The sequence below is a fragment of the Ricinus communis genome, chromosome 4, assembly GCF_019578655.1.
Source record: "Ricinus communis isolate WT05 ecotype wild-type chromosome 4, ASM1957865v1, whole genome shotgun sequence".
Classification (NCBI taxonomy): domain Eukaryota; kingdom Viridiplantae; phylum Streptophyta; class Magnoliopsida; order Malpighiales; family Euphorbiaceae; genus Ricinus; species Ricinus communis.
In genome coordinates this window covers 2,780,749-2,796,151 of record NC_063259.1, presented here as the reverse complement: position 1 = coordinate 2,796,151, position 15,403 = coordinate 2,780,749, and the positions used below count along the sequence as shown (strand labels likewise).

General features: G+C 36.3%; 1 non-coding gene across 1 annotated transcript; it reads right to left on the bottom strand.

The window, feature by feature from the left end:
- Positions 1-1,085: 1,085 nt before the first annotated feature.
- On the bottom strand, positions 1,086-1,192 carry LOC112534299. The gene has a single exon (XR_003078596.1). It is a non-coding gene; the product is annotated as a small nucleolar RNA R71 (small nucleolar RNA).
- Between the last annotated feature and the right edge of the window lie 14,211 nt (positions 1,193-15,403).

Sequence of the window (15,403 nt, the reverse complement as noted above, 5' to 3'; positions counted from 1 at the left end):
TCTGATAGGAAGAGATTCCATTAGGTTAGTGCAGGTTTAGGAAGTCAGTAAGCTCGAGAGAGGAACCGAGTTTGATTTAGGATTTAGGCACGGGTAAGCAAGATTGATAATTTATAAAATCAACCTTTAGAGTTCCATCACTTTGGTCCCTTTTAGGTTTGCTTCTTTTGTTGCGGTTGTCTTTTGATTGTCAGTTGCTGTTTATTCCTTTATTTGCATTCATAATCATTAGTTAATTAATTTAGACTTCTCACACTCTATTTCAGACTAGATAACATAGTGAACAATAGTAACTCTAGGTTCACCCGATCTCCAGGGATACGACCTTGATACTCACTACTGCTAGGCCGAATCACTGCCTTAGGTGTAGGTTGCATAAGTAGCCCATCAAGTTTTTGGCACCGTTGCCGGGGATAAGTAACGATGAAGTAGAGTGAACTGTTTTTGTGTTAATTTAGTCATTATCTGTTTATTTATTTATTCTTTACTCTTTATTTTATTATTTTAGTTGATTGGGGGTTGTTTGGATTATCGGTTTTAGGTAGTTTATGGCCAAGAGCTCTAACCCTGATCCCATAGAACCCTTATCTGACCTGGAGCGCTCCCTCAGATTATTGAGACGACATTTATAGGCAGTTGAGGAGGAGATCAAAGTTATAGTTCAGGTTCATAGAGCTATCGTGATGGAGAACCACAACCCCCAGGCCGATAACGATTAGAGGATGATGTACGAGTTTGCTCGACCATCTTTGGATTGGACGAAAACTAGTATAGTTAGACCTGCTGTAGCGGCCAACAATTTTGAGATAAAAGCCAACGTTATCCAGATGATCCAGCAGAGCGTGCAGTTTGGAGGATTGCCCAGCGAGGATCCTAATGCACATATCTCCAACTTTTTAGAGATTTATGACACATTCAAGATAAATGGAACAACTGATGATGCCATTCGGCTAAGATTGTTTCCATTTTCCTTGAGGGATAGAGCAAAGAGATGGTTGCAATCTCTTCCACAGCAGACGATTACTACTTGGAAGGCGTTGGCCGAAAAATTTCTATATAAATATTTTCCTCCCGCTAAAACTGCTAAACTTAGAAATGATATATCTTATTTTGTGCAGTTTGATGATAAAAGCATGTACAATGCATGGGAGAGGTTTAAGGACCTTTTGAGATGCTGCCCACATCACGGATTGCCAATGTGGATTCAGGTTCAAACCTTCTACAGCAGGTTGAACCTTGCGACGAGGCAGATGGTGGATGCTGCAGCAGGTGGGGCGCTAAACAGTAAGATGCCTGAGCAAGCTCAAAACTTGATAGAGGAATTGGCCATGAACAATTATCAATGGTAATCCTCTAGGAGCCGACCAGGAAGACAAGGAGTGGTCAACCAAGTGGATTCTACAGTAGCCATGGCAGCTCAGGTGGAGCTTCTAACCAAGAAGACTGACCAACTCTAGATGTTGGTTCATGCAGCGAATGTTAACTGCCAGTTTTGTGGTGGCCCGCACTACAATGCGAACTGTACTGCGGGAGGTATGTTTGCTTCATCCTCTTCTACTTTTCCATCTATTTCTGTTGTGTCATCTGATGTTGAGCAGGTTGATTATATGGGGAATGCCCCAAGGTAGCAGAACAACCCTTACAGCAACACATACAACCCTGGGTGGCGCAATCATCCCAACTTTAGTTGGAGCAACAGTAATACCCAGGGTCCACCAAGTTTTCAGAGACTTCATCAGGAGCCGCAACAACAGCCAGCTGGGCCTGCACAAGCTCCCCCTCCACCAGAAAAGAAGTCAAATTTTGAGGAGCTTATGATGATGTTTATGACGACTACGGAGATGAGGTTCCAGCAAATTGATAGTGCACTAAGGAATCAGCAGGCCTCGATTCAGAACTTGGAGACTCAGATTGGCCAAATCTCTAAAATGTTGTCTAAGAGGCAACAAGGAATGCTCCTTAGCACCACTGAGTCTAACCCGAGGGAGCATGTGAATGCCATCACTTTGCATTTAGGTAAGTTAGTTTCAGCTCCTTCTAAGCTTGTTTTTGACGACTCCACTATTGATGTGCAAGTTAAGGCGAGCAGTAAGGTTAAGGAGCCTGAGGGACAAAAGGTGAAATTGATCCCAGTCAGGGAATATCAGCCTAAGATTCCTTATCCTGCTAGACTCAAACAAGCAGAAGTGCAAGAGCAGTTCAGTAAGTTTTTGGATATTTTTAGACAACTGCGTATTAACTTGCCTTTTATTGACTCATTGAAGCAGATGCCAAAGTATGCCAAATTCTTAAAGGACATACTTAGTAGAAAAAGGAAGTTGGAGGAGGTAGCTTATGTTAAGCTTAACGAAGAGTGCTCAGCAATGTTTTAGAGCAAGTTGCCAAAGAAACGTCACGATCCAGGGAGTTTCACTATTTCTTGCACTTTGGGTAACTTGTGTGTTGATGATGCATTAGCTGATTTGGGGGCTAGCATAAATGTCATGCCCACTAGTTTGTTCAATAAGCTAGGTATGGGGGAGGCAAAACCCACTAGGATGTGCATTCAATTAGCTAACCGTTCTGTTAAGCTTCCTAGGGGGATTGTGGAGAATGTGCTAGTCAAGGTAGATAAGTTCATATTTCCTGTGGACTTTGTGATTATGGATATGGAGTGAAGGCTTAGCAGGCAAAGTCCTCAACCCAAGCAGGCGTGGCCCCACATTGAATCATCAATTAAAGTTCGAACTTATGAAGTGTGGCTTCTACAACTCACATATCCTTTTATTATATCTTTGATGTCTATGAATTGTCTTAATTTATTTAACTGCTCATAAATTTTAACAAATCAGGGGCAACTGTTATCACCCCTTTTTTGGATCCAAATATTGAGGGAAAAATGGAAAACCTTATGATGAGAGTTAATGCTTTCTCAAGTCTAAGGAGGAGAAGGACAGTCGAATTCGAGGCTAGGTTTGATGTTAATCCACCTGGAATTATCTTTTTGAAATCAATTTGGACCTAATTATCAGAAAAATTAAGTTTGAGGGTCAAAACGATAATTTTTATAAAATTAGGGACTAAACTGTAAAATTTGAAAGTCCTAGATAGAGCCAGTCGGGTCTATATAGAGCCAGTTGGATCTACATAGAGCCAATCAGCTTTTGATAGAGCCGATTGAATCTTGGCACTCGACATCAGTTTTTCGAATGATTTTACCTCTAGATACCGATTCTAGAAGGTTTCCTTGACGATAATCACTGTTATTTTGATAATTATTTAAATTTTAAATAAATAAATTGGATATTTATCGATATTTCCTAAAAATCTATTACTTTCTTTAGGGTCCTTTGAAACCTTACCTCTAAAAATAAAAAGAGGTGTTTTGGGTTTAAAAGGGAGGAATCAAGAACTAAAATTTGACTGACAGCTAAAATTAAGAGGGGAGAAACACTGAGAAACAAAAAAAATAGAGAGAAAATCAAAAGAAAATAGAAAGAAAAGTACTATCGATCATAGTCATCATTTGAGAATCCAAGCCACTGAAGAAAGAGTCGTATTAGGAAACAAGTCACTTAAGAAAGAGTGTTTTTGGAAACTTTTTTTCAATGAACAGAAGATTTCACAAAGCTAGATCGAGCTCTGGATTCCTATCCAGTTATTTATTCAATTACATCCTCATCGCTTGAGACTTATAAATCAAACATCCACGTGACAACCTGAGGGTTCCTTCCACCATACATCTGCATTCATCATAAAAATCAGTTTTTTCATTCCTTTTTGTGTTATATTATTTATTTTTAGAAACATGATTAATGTTTTGATTTACGATAAATATGATTATATTAGTTCCTTTCATTAATATGCACAATAATAGGGTTTTGAATATGATATCAAGAACTTAGGATCTTTTTGAGCTCTGATGTTTTGCCAATTAGGTTTTAGATTTGATTAGAAACATGCTATAGGGTTAATATTTAAATCTACTTATTAATATGATTAAGTAATTGAATTGGTTAAAAAATGATTCTTCTATTTTGATTGCCTGTTGTTAATCTATAAGATTTAGGGTTTTGATTGGCTTCTGTAAAGTAGGGTTTGAACTTACTTAGGGTTGAAATCATAATGAATGGGCCTTCTCATAACAAGTAGTGCATTAGGCTTAAAGGCTGGAATTCAAAGAGCATAACATGCAATCAAGATAGACTAGGTGGGCCTTACACATAATTGGTTAGTAAACTAGATCAACAACTTAAACATGGATTAGGGTTGAATAAGATGGGCTAGACTTAGGTGTATCGTTTGTTGTTTTAGCATGCCTGTGTATAAATTGTTTGCATTTATATGGAATACTTTGCTAAACAATAAAATTAAAGACTAATATACATAAATAACGAACTTGGCTTCTGGATCCATCTCTAGACTTTATGGCATAGCTTCCTTATAGAATCTAAGAAACACTACTCATTAATAAAAATGTCCTGGTGATTACCCGAGTGATGACTCCCATCTTCGCGCTAGTTTCAATGATTAATTAGCATGTATCCGATTAGGTTGAAAAGCATTACAGTGCTGTAGTCGCTAAAGACACTTGGCTGCATGCCCGAAACCACCCCCTACACATAGCTTATAAGATGTTTTATTCAAAATTGGTCTTTTGAAAACTCTATTAATCAAATAACATGATGTATTGACAGCTTCGGCCAAAAAGTAAGTAGGTAAACTATTCTCATTGTGCATTATTCTAGCCATCTCTATAGTAAATCTATTTTTCCTTTCTACAAACACCATTTTGTTTTGGTGTTCTACGGAAAAAAAGTCATGTGAAATTCCATTTTCATCCCAAAAAGATTCAAATAAAATATTTTTGAATTCTTTTCTGTGGTCACTTCTTATTCTAGAAATACACAAGCCCTTTTCATTTTGAACTCTTTTTGCAAAACTTTTGAGAGCTTTAAAGGCATACTTCTTATGAGATAAGAAACTAACCCAAGTAAATCTAGACTAATCATCTACAAGTACATATTCATAATGTTTTCCTCATAAGCTAGCAACTCTAGTAGCACCAAGCAAATCCATGTGAATAAGTTAGAGGTCTAAATGTACTCAGTGTGTTCTTTGCTTTGAAAGAGGCTTTGTGTTGTTTTCCCATTTGATAAGGTCCATAAATCTTGTCCTTTATGAACTTCTCTTTGGGCAATCTAATCACAATCATCCTTCTTTAGTCTATGAAGGAGCTCTATGCTTGCATGTCCAAGCTGTCTATGCCAAAGCCAAGAATCTTCACTAATTGACATAAGATACTCAAAAGGTTCATTAGCAATTTTGTGTAGGTTAATTATGTAAGTATTGCCAAACCTTTCTCCTCTAAAGATTTCCTTATTATTCCCTAAGGAAGTGACTTAGCAACCTTTAGAGTCAAATGTGACTTTGTTACCTTTATCGCACAATTGACTTACACTCATCAAGTTATACTTCAAACCATCAACAAGAAGAACATTATAAGTGAGAGGAGAGTCTTTCTTACTAATGGACCCAATGCCTAGAATCTTATCTTTAGCATTGTTTCCAAAAGTTACCTTTGCTCTATCAATCTTCTTCAAGTGAGAGAAGAGGTTGGCATTTCCCATTATCTGCCTTTAGCAACCACTATCTACATGCTAATCTCCTTCTTTCAAGGTTGACTTGAAGCATACCTACAAAAATAAGATTAAGTTTTCTCTCTTTTAGGTACCCAAACTATTTTGGGTCCTTTAGGGTTAGTCAAGAAGGTTTCTCCTAGTTGGAGTTGTACCTTCCTAATATAACAAAATATGCTTATGTGCCCATTCCTCATGTAATAGTGATATTTGATATTATGACTAGATTTTCTTTTGCTTAAGTGTCTCTTTTCTTAAGGCTTGGTTCCTTTTGCATTCTTAGAATGATTATGTATATAAGAGCAAGTTTTAGATGAATGATTCTTTTCCTTTTTCTTTAACTAAACTAAATGGCAACAATTGTCTTTAAGCTACTCTATTCTTTCTTTTCAGAATTAGAAGCTTGTTTTTGCTCCTTGTTCTTCAGAGTAGCGAGATAAACCTTATAGTTTCTCCTACAATGTCCTTCCTTTCTATAATGGTATCACTTTCTTTTACCCTTGTGACACCTCCATTAGCCTTTAAGGCTTTCTTGGACTTCTATGTTTTCTTTGCTTTTTCTTCTTAGACATACTCTTAGTAGCCTTGGAAGATTCTACCATTAAAACAACTCTCTTTTACTTCTTTATAGTCCCTCTAGAGTCTTTGACAAATTAATAAGTTTGGATAACAAAGTATCTAACTTGTTCATATGAAAGTCCATGACAAACTGCGAATAACTATCACGTATAGATTGTAAAATTAAGTCACTTAATTCATGGTCTATCAAAAAATCAAAACATCCCAGATGTTCAATATCTAAACATCTTTTATCCATGTGCATTTATAGATTCACCTTCGGCCATCTTGCATTGGAAAAATTGCTTTGAGGTCTCGTACTTTTAAGTTCTTGATTGCTCATCAAACATTTTCTTTAAATATAAGATGATGCTTTAAGTATATATTCTCATGATATCTTTATAGTTTCTTTCTTGACTTACAATTTAATAATTGTAATTTAAATATTTTTCTAGAACAATTGTTGTTATTGTTTCATTAAATAATAATATGCAATTTTTCCTTGTTCAATTAAATTATTTATGCTTAGAATTTCATATAAAAGGTTGTGTGAAGTAAGAAAAAAAAATTCTAATGTGAAAAAGTTAAAGTAATCATAATTAAACATGAGGATTATGTCATTGTTATTAAAATGAATAAGAATATGAATCTTATTAAATTAATATCATAATCGAGTTATCTTTTAGTAAGACACATGTGTCGAATCCCTAAGTATGTGCATAGAATGTATGCTTATTTTTATTTAAGTTACTTAAATAATCATATGTGATATGAATACTTGAGTAATAGATAAAACACAAAGACGTAGTCTTTCGAATTGTTCAAAAGATTATACCTAGATCATTACTTATAGGATTATGTAAATTTTTACTTTAGAATGTTTATAACTTGCAAATATTCCAATCGATAATGTTTCCTAGAAGATGAAATCTAACTTTCTGAGATATTGTTAGATCAATAAAGAGTATTGCAAAACTTCTCATAGGATATATACTCTTATAATGATTAATTTCGTTTTGCTCTATTTATGATAAGATCATAAATTATGTCTATATAGGATATAAACTAGTATATGATGTTTAAGAGAAACATGCATAATTAGATCAAGCTAGAAAGCTTAATCTAATAAATTAAGTTTGTAACATATCCAAAAGGGTCTTAGGATATCAACGCTTCATACTCTTAAAAGTGTTTGTTTAGGACATGTTATCTTCTTAGAAAAGGAGTTTTGTAAGAAGCAGTGGGAGTTTGATAGATCTTGATAGAAATTAAGATAAATAAATTAATATTAAAATGCAGCATATCTTAAACATTGTTAGCATAAGATGCATAACCTTAGGCTAATCATATATACAGTTTTGAGTACGTAGTAAGATACAACATATCCATAAGAAATGGAGATCTCTTATGGAATATGTAAATATATCTCATTGGTCATGACACTACTACGTTAAGAACTAATGTTTGACATTAATTCTTAGAGTTGGTATTAAGCGAAAATTCTATTTTTGGTACCATATTGTTTAACCAAGTGAAAGACTATGGTGGACCCATCTAAGTGGATAAGATCCATTAGGTGCAAGAGAGTTTTTTGAGAAAAAACTAATATGAAAATCTTTGCACTAAAGTTGAGCAAAAAAACTTAATAAGCTACATATCTAATGTAACTATAAGAAACAATCCATATAGAATTTTGCTTATGCAAGTTATATACTTTGATTAAGAAAATATAAAATTCAAAGTGAAATTACTAAAAGGAATATTCTTAAGATGTAAGACAATCTAAAGAATCTTTGAATTTAGTAGTCCCAAATAATAAAGTATGATAAATTCAAAAGTTCAAAAGAACTTACAAGCCTCAGGAAATTGATCTATTCAATTTTACTGATATTCAAAAGAGTTTGATATCCTTAGGAGTTGGAATAAACAAGTGTATATGAAAGGGTTAATGGGAGTATAGTAAATATTTTCTAATATTATATGCTTTGTACATATAGATAAGGAGAAAGTGACAAATCATTTATTATGAGTCTACTGAGACTTATAAAATCCATAAAAAGTTAGAAAATGCAGTTTTAGTTCTAAGATTGAGATTTATATAGATAGATGCTTTAAATTGCATAAATTTTCTAAACTTTGAGTACATAAACATATGTGTTAAAGGAGTTTAACATGGAAGAATCAAAGAAAGATTCTTATGTCTTATGACATATATCTTCCTAAAGATATGTGCTACAAACACTCATTGAGAAAGAGGTTATTAATAGAGTGATTTATGTGAAAGCATAATGATGCGTATAGTTTTACATATATTTGCTTGCATATTATTATGTATTTTCTTAGCAATTATTATGCTTTTATTCCAAGATCACCCATGTTTTGTTTTCTTTTGCATTTCAGGAGAATTTATAGGACCATCATCAATGTTTGAGCAATTATAGATCAATACATGCGAAAATGGACGGGAATTCATCAAAATTGGACAAGGGCTCGCATGTCAAACATTGAGAATGGCCTAGGTCAAGCCAGTGTTGATCAGCATGGCCTGGACTCTGGCTGTGACCAACCATTAGCCTTTGATCCTCAAATATGGCATTTTGGGCATGGTTTCCGAGGCTATCACGACCTCCAGCACGGCCCGTGGTGGCTCAGTACCGGCGGAGGCACGGCCAAGAAAAAAACCTAACTTGCGAGATCCAAAGGTTCAGCACAGGCTGATGTGTGCTACTCGTGTTAGCTACAATCTAAGGTAGTGTACCTATCGATGCAATCTAGCACTAATGGCAAGTATCAAGGTCGTATTCCTCGGGAAAGTGAAAGCCCAGAGTTACTCCTTTGTTCTTTGTTATATTAACCTAAAATTAGCGATAAATAATTTCTAAACTAACTAATAGCTACAAGCTAAGTCCTAAGGGAGATGCAAGAGTGATTGATAAACAAAATAATCAAGACAAGAAGACAAACCCAAAGGGAATCTAAACTAGTTGGCAATCAAACAAAAGATAAAGGATTGGTGAGTCTAATTATGCTACCCATGGACGAATTCTTAACCGAGTTCGGTTTCTCTCTCGAGATAACCGAATTTCTAAATCTAATAACCTAAAGTTGGAATCTCTTCCTAACAATTGATTCTTAAATTAGCATTAAGCTTTAATCCGCCTCTATTAAGCTTTGTTAATTCTTAATCCGGCTAGTTAATTATCCTTATCTCTAAGCGATTATTAACCAATTCTTGCTATTCAAAATTCCAATTGCCAAATGGACTTCTCAATCACACAAAGCAATCTAAACACACAATTCACAACGTCTCATGAATAATGCATTATCTTATTAATACTAAAAGCAAGAAGAATACAAAACTAATCCAACACAATCCAACAATATAATACTAAGCCAACATAGTAAAGAAATCCCAATGGATTTAATCAATCTAGCTAATAATGTTCATTATCAAAATACACAAAAATTCAATTACAACAATGAGCAAAGGTAGAGAAAACCTGATTACACCCTTGGATAAGAGTAAACAGCCCCAAATCCTTTTGCTCCAATTGAATCGATTCTTGTTCCTCTTGCTCGATTTGAAAATTAATCAACGAACCTCGCCCAATCTTTGATCCTTGAAGGGAATCTGATTGAAACCTTGATCCAAGTCTCCTTTTCTCTTGGTTTTAGCTCAGAAAACCCTTAGGGAAAGACAAATTAGGGTTTGGGACGTTCTAACCCTAGCCTCCTCCTCCTTTTCCTCTCTTCGTTCTTTTAATTAATACCCCTTGTCGCCTCCAACACGGCCGTGTCCCTGGCCCTGTTGGGGACACGGGCTGGTGTTCCTGGCCGTGTTACTCTCTGTGGCCGTGCTCCCTAGAAGCTTCTTTTTCTTTCATGTTTGACGCATCCAATACGGCCGTGTTGGTGGCCGTGTTACCAGTGTTGAATCCAACACGGCCGTGTTAACCTTCCGCATGGGCGTACTTAGCTCGTTTCGGCAGCTTTGACGTCCAATTATGCTCCAATTCTTTCCTTTATCATCCTTTGGCCTTTTTTGGACCTAATACACACAAACATACGTATAGGGTGAGTGTTGAGACCAATTCACATCCAAATGTCCATAAAATCAATCTTAAAAACCCCATTTAGATGTGTGTATTTTACGCACATCAAATAACCCCACACTTAGCTCATTGCTTGTCCTCAAGCAATCAAAAGTAAAATAAGGAAAATAAAGCACTAAGGAACAATACTTAAACTGACAGACAAGCTAGAGAGCTCCTGCACATATCCTTAGCAAGCGTAAGTCAAACAAAAAGAAAAGAAGTAATCAATTCAAGTATCACAACCAAGATGCCAATAATTCACACAATACTGTCTCAACGAAATTATTCAGAACCAACTCCTCACCAGATTCACTCTAAATCATTAAAGTGTTTAAAGGGTAGTGTTTAATCGTTCAATGCATCAACTACTGCCTTACTTACTATATGCTTGCTCTTAAATCCTACTCCTACCACTTATGGAGAGTCAACAGCCATGTCAAAAGGTCATTATAAGGGTTGTAATGGGGATTAGGTAAGGGTAGGTAAATTTGGACAGAGTTGAACCTATGGTGTTCTGCAATGAAATACATGACCTGCACACAAGTCACAATAATCACAAGGGGTAAACAATGGATAGTAGTCCAAGGTGGGAAATAGGAATTAAGTCAAAATATTTAGCTCACTTAATTTCTTTCTTTTCATCACCTTTCCCTCTTATTCTTTTATTTCTCTTTTTTTTTTCTTTTTTTTTCATAAGGGAAGAACATTCACATAATAGAGTGAATTTTTTTTTTTAATTGAAGAAAGCTGCTATAAGATTCCATACTATTCCCAAGACAAAAATTCCCAATAAAAATAACTCATGTGCAGGATCATAACCCAAAGCAGAATAAAACTAAGTGGCAATGAAATATGATAGAAAATGGTGAAAGAGGGGGTTATCAACAGAATCAATAAACGAATGAAGGCTATTTGGCTAGAATGAAAAACCTAAGTGCCTCTATCATACCAAAGTGTTAAACTCTCCTTGTGGCCCTCATAAGCATTACCGAGCAAGTTCTAAAAGTAAAGACAGTAATTGGCACTCTCAACAAGAAATAAATACAAGCATATAAAGTGTATGCTTACAATTTAGGCTCAATTTCTCAGAAGTGTGCTTTTTGAGTAGGTTCTAAACAAAAATCATCAAAACATAATTAAATAAACCAAAGCAACTTAGTGCAAAACTCAAACTAATTATCTTACATTCTTCCGCAAAACTCAACACTATCGGTTTTACCCGATCACATGGACATAAACAGGATTTCAAAAGCAAGTCAACAGTAAGAGCATCGAAACAAAGTGAAAAATTTTCAAAATTTTACAAAGAAATTGCACAAAGAATTAACAAATAATTAAGATGGGATAAATATCACCCACCCCACACTTGAAGGACACACTGTCCTCAGTGTACAAAATATAAGAAATGCAAAAGGGAAAAGAACTAATACTGGCCTGACTATGGCTCCGGAGTGAAAAGAGTTGCATCATTAGGGATATCAGGTAGCTACGTGGTAGAGGAGTGGTCGCAAATAATAAAATAAGGAATTAAAATCGAAACTGAAATAAAAATTAAATAAAATATGAAGACTAAAACTAATAAAATGTTTCAAAATGAAAGGGTAAAAAAAATTAAAAATGAAAGAGAAATAAAATAAAATTTGGGGTGCCTCCCAAAAGTGCTTCTTTTTTATGTGATGAGTCTTCTTAGCTGGACTCATGGTGAAAAGCATACGGGCGTGATCAACAACCATCCATCCTTCTTCTAATGAAATGGCTTCAAGTATCTACTTAAAGGGATAATCGTCTACTTCCTCTTCCCGACTATCAAGCAAGCTGCCAGTATGATGGGCAAAACTCGCTCCTTGTATAATTGCACGTAGTCATGATGCTCTAGGGGCTCTTCCAATTTGAAAGCTGGAGTTTCAACAATCGGAACGATCAACGGTTGGGCAATTTCTTCAGGAACATCGATGGTTTTCTCTAGTCCTTGGCTTGGTTCACTTGCTAGAAGAAACTCGAGCTCCTCCAAGACTTCTTCATTGGATAACTCGTGCTCATCTTCCATCATCGAAGGGACTTGTGGAAAATCCACCAAAAATTCCTCTAACTGTAACTCAGCATCATCAACTGTGTATTCCTGTTGATAGTCTTTCAGAGGGATCATATTCGCCTCTTCCTTTTCTAGTTCTATCTCCACGTTCAAAGAGTCATCCTGCACATAAGCATCATCGTCAAACATAATAGATAAACTAGAAAAATTCTCACCTGAACGCAAAGTGACGGCGCTCAAATGTTCCTCGGATTCAGTAGCATTTGATGGAGTTCCCAATTGCTCTTCAGCTAGTAACTTGAAGATTAAGCCTACTTGATGCTCTATGTTGTTAATCGAGGCTTGTTGATCTTCAAGTATCCTCTCTGTTTGTTGGAATCTATCATCAAGACTTTTAATGAACCTCATCATCAGCTCCTCCGACACTAACTCTTCATCTTGAGTTGAAGGTGCAAGATTAGGCTGCTGATGTGGTTGCTGAGATTCTGGTGGTTCTGGGCCATCTAAGCTCCATCCATAGGGTGAATGACCTCCACTCTTGATTATAGGTGCTTCCATACGAGTCATTTGGCCAATTGCCCGTATAATTCACCTGTTCATAGTTATAAGAATAAGGAGTAAAATCACTACACAATGGACAATCATTACTCAAATGTAAACCGCAACAAAATTCACAAAAAACTTGAGATGAAAGGATAGGAGTGGAGAGTTGATCGGTAGCCCTGCAAAACGATTCCACTCGAGCTTCTAAAGATGCACGGGTATCCCAATTTTTAGCACTCTCTTGGTTCCTGATCCCATTTTCCAACGTGTCATACAAAGAGTTTGAATTTAACATTGAACCTCCTTATCATCCACTATATGAATCATAAACTTAACTAAATAAATATGTACAAACAAAATAAAAATAAATACAAATAAAAAAAATGGCTAAATTAACAAATAGCAAATTTCACTCTAGTTTTCAAACATTCCCCGGCAACGGCGCCAAAAACTTGATGTGTGCCACTCGTGTTAGCTACAATCTAAGGCAGTGTACCTATCGATGCAGTCTAGCACTAATGGCGAGTATCAAGGTTGTATTCATCGGGAAAGTGAAAGCCCAGAGTTACTCCTTTGTTCTTTATTATATTAACCTAAAATTAGCGATAAATAATTTCTAAACTAACTAATAGCTACAAGCTAAGTCCTAAGGGATATGCAAGAGTGATTGATAAACAAAATAATCAAGACAAGAAGACAAACCAAAAGGGAATCTAAACTAGTTGGCAATCAAACAAAAGATAAAGGATTGGTGAGTCTAATTATGCTACCCGTGGATGAATTCTTAACCAAGTTCAGTTTCTCTCTCGAGATAACCGAATTCCTAAGTCTAATAACCTAAAGTTGGAATCTTTTCCTAACGATTGATTCTTAAATTAGCATTAAGCTTTAATCCGCCTCTATTAAGCTTTGTTAATTCTTAATCCGGCTAGTTAATTATCCTTATCTCTAAGCGATTATTAACCAGTTCTTGCTATTCAAAATTCCAATTGCCAAATGGACTTCTCAATCACACAAAGCAATCTAAACACACAATTCACAACGTCTCATGAATAATGCATTATCTTATTAATACTGAAAGCAAGAAGAATACAAAACTAATCCAACACAATCCAACAATATAATACTAAGCCAACATAGTAAAGAAATCCTAATGGATTTAATCAATCTAGCTAATCATGTTCATTATCAAAATACACAAGAATTCAATTACAACAATGAGCAAAGGTAGAGAAAACTCTATTACACCCTTGGATGACAGTAAACAGCCCCAAATCCTTTTGCTCCAATTAAATCGATTCTTGTTCCTCTTGCTCGATTTGAAAATCAATCAACGAACCTCGCCCAATCTTTGATCTTTAAAGGGAATCCGATTGAAACCTTGATCCAAGTCTCCTTTTCTCTTAGTTTCAGCTCAGAAAACCCTTAGGGAAAGAAAAATTAGGGTTTGGGATGTTCTAACCCTAGCCGCCTCCTCCTTTCCTCTCTTCGTTCTTTTAATTAATACCCCTCGCTTCCAACACTAGTGTCCCCGGCCGTGTTGGGACACGTATTTCGGCCGTGTTACTCTCTGTGGCCGTGCTCCCTAAAAGCTTCTTTTTCTTTCATATTTGACGCATCTAACATGGTCGTGTTGGTGGCCGTGTTGGTAACACGGCCAGTGTTGAATCCAACACGGCCGTGTTAACCTTTCACATGGGCATACTTAGCTCGTTTCGGCAGCTTTGACGTCCAATTATGCTCCAATTCTTTCTTTTATCATCCTTTGACCTCTTTTGGACCTAATACACACAAACATATGTATAGGGTGAGTGTTGAGACCAATTCACATCCAAATGTCCATAAAATCAATCTTAAAAACCCCATTTAGATGTGTGTATTTTACGCACATCAATGGCCATGACCACGGCCATGCTGGGACTAACTTACGAGATCCGAAGGTTCAGCACGGCCTGGACTCTGACCATGCTGACTAGCACAGCCATGACCACAGCCATGCTGGGACAAGTATATAAGGAAAGCAATTTCTTGAGCTAGGGCAAGCAAGAAGGAGGACAGTTTTGGCGGCTGGTTCGGCCTTTGCAGAGTACTGAGTTCGGGAGAGAGTTGCAGAGAGTGAGAACCCCAGAATCACGGCCATACTAGGACTAACTTATGAGATCCAAAGGTTCAGCATAGCTTGGGTCAGCACGGCCTTGACCACGGCCGTGCTAGGACAAGTATATAAGGAAAGCGATTGCTTGAGCTAGGGCAAGTAAGGAGGAGGAGAGTTTTGGCGACTGGTTCGGCCTTTGCAGAGTACTGAGTTCGGGAGAGAGTTGCAGAGAGTGAGAACCCCGGAATCGCAAGGTTCCGAGTGCAAAACAGTAGTGGAGCAAATCGAGAGGCAATTGGGGAGATCAATTGTAGTGCAGATTCAGATTTGGGGCTGTTCATCCAATTCAAGAGAAAAGGGTGTACATGTTTCATTTTTTTTATTCTTTCATTGTAATTGATTTCCTAGTTGTTTTAAACATGAACATGTGTAGCTAGATCTATTAAATCCGTTGGGATTTCTT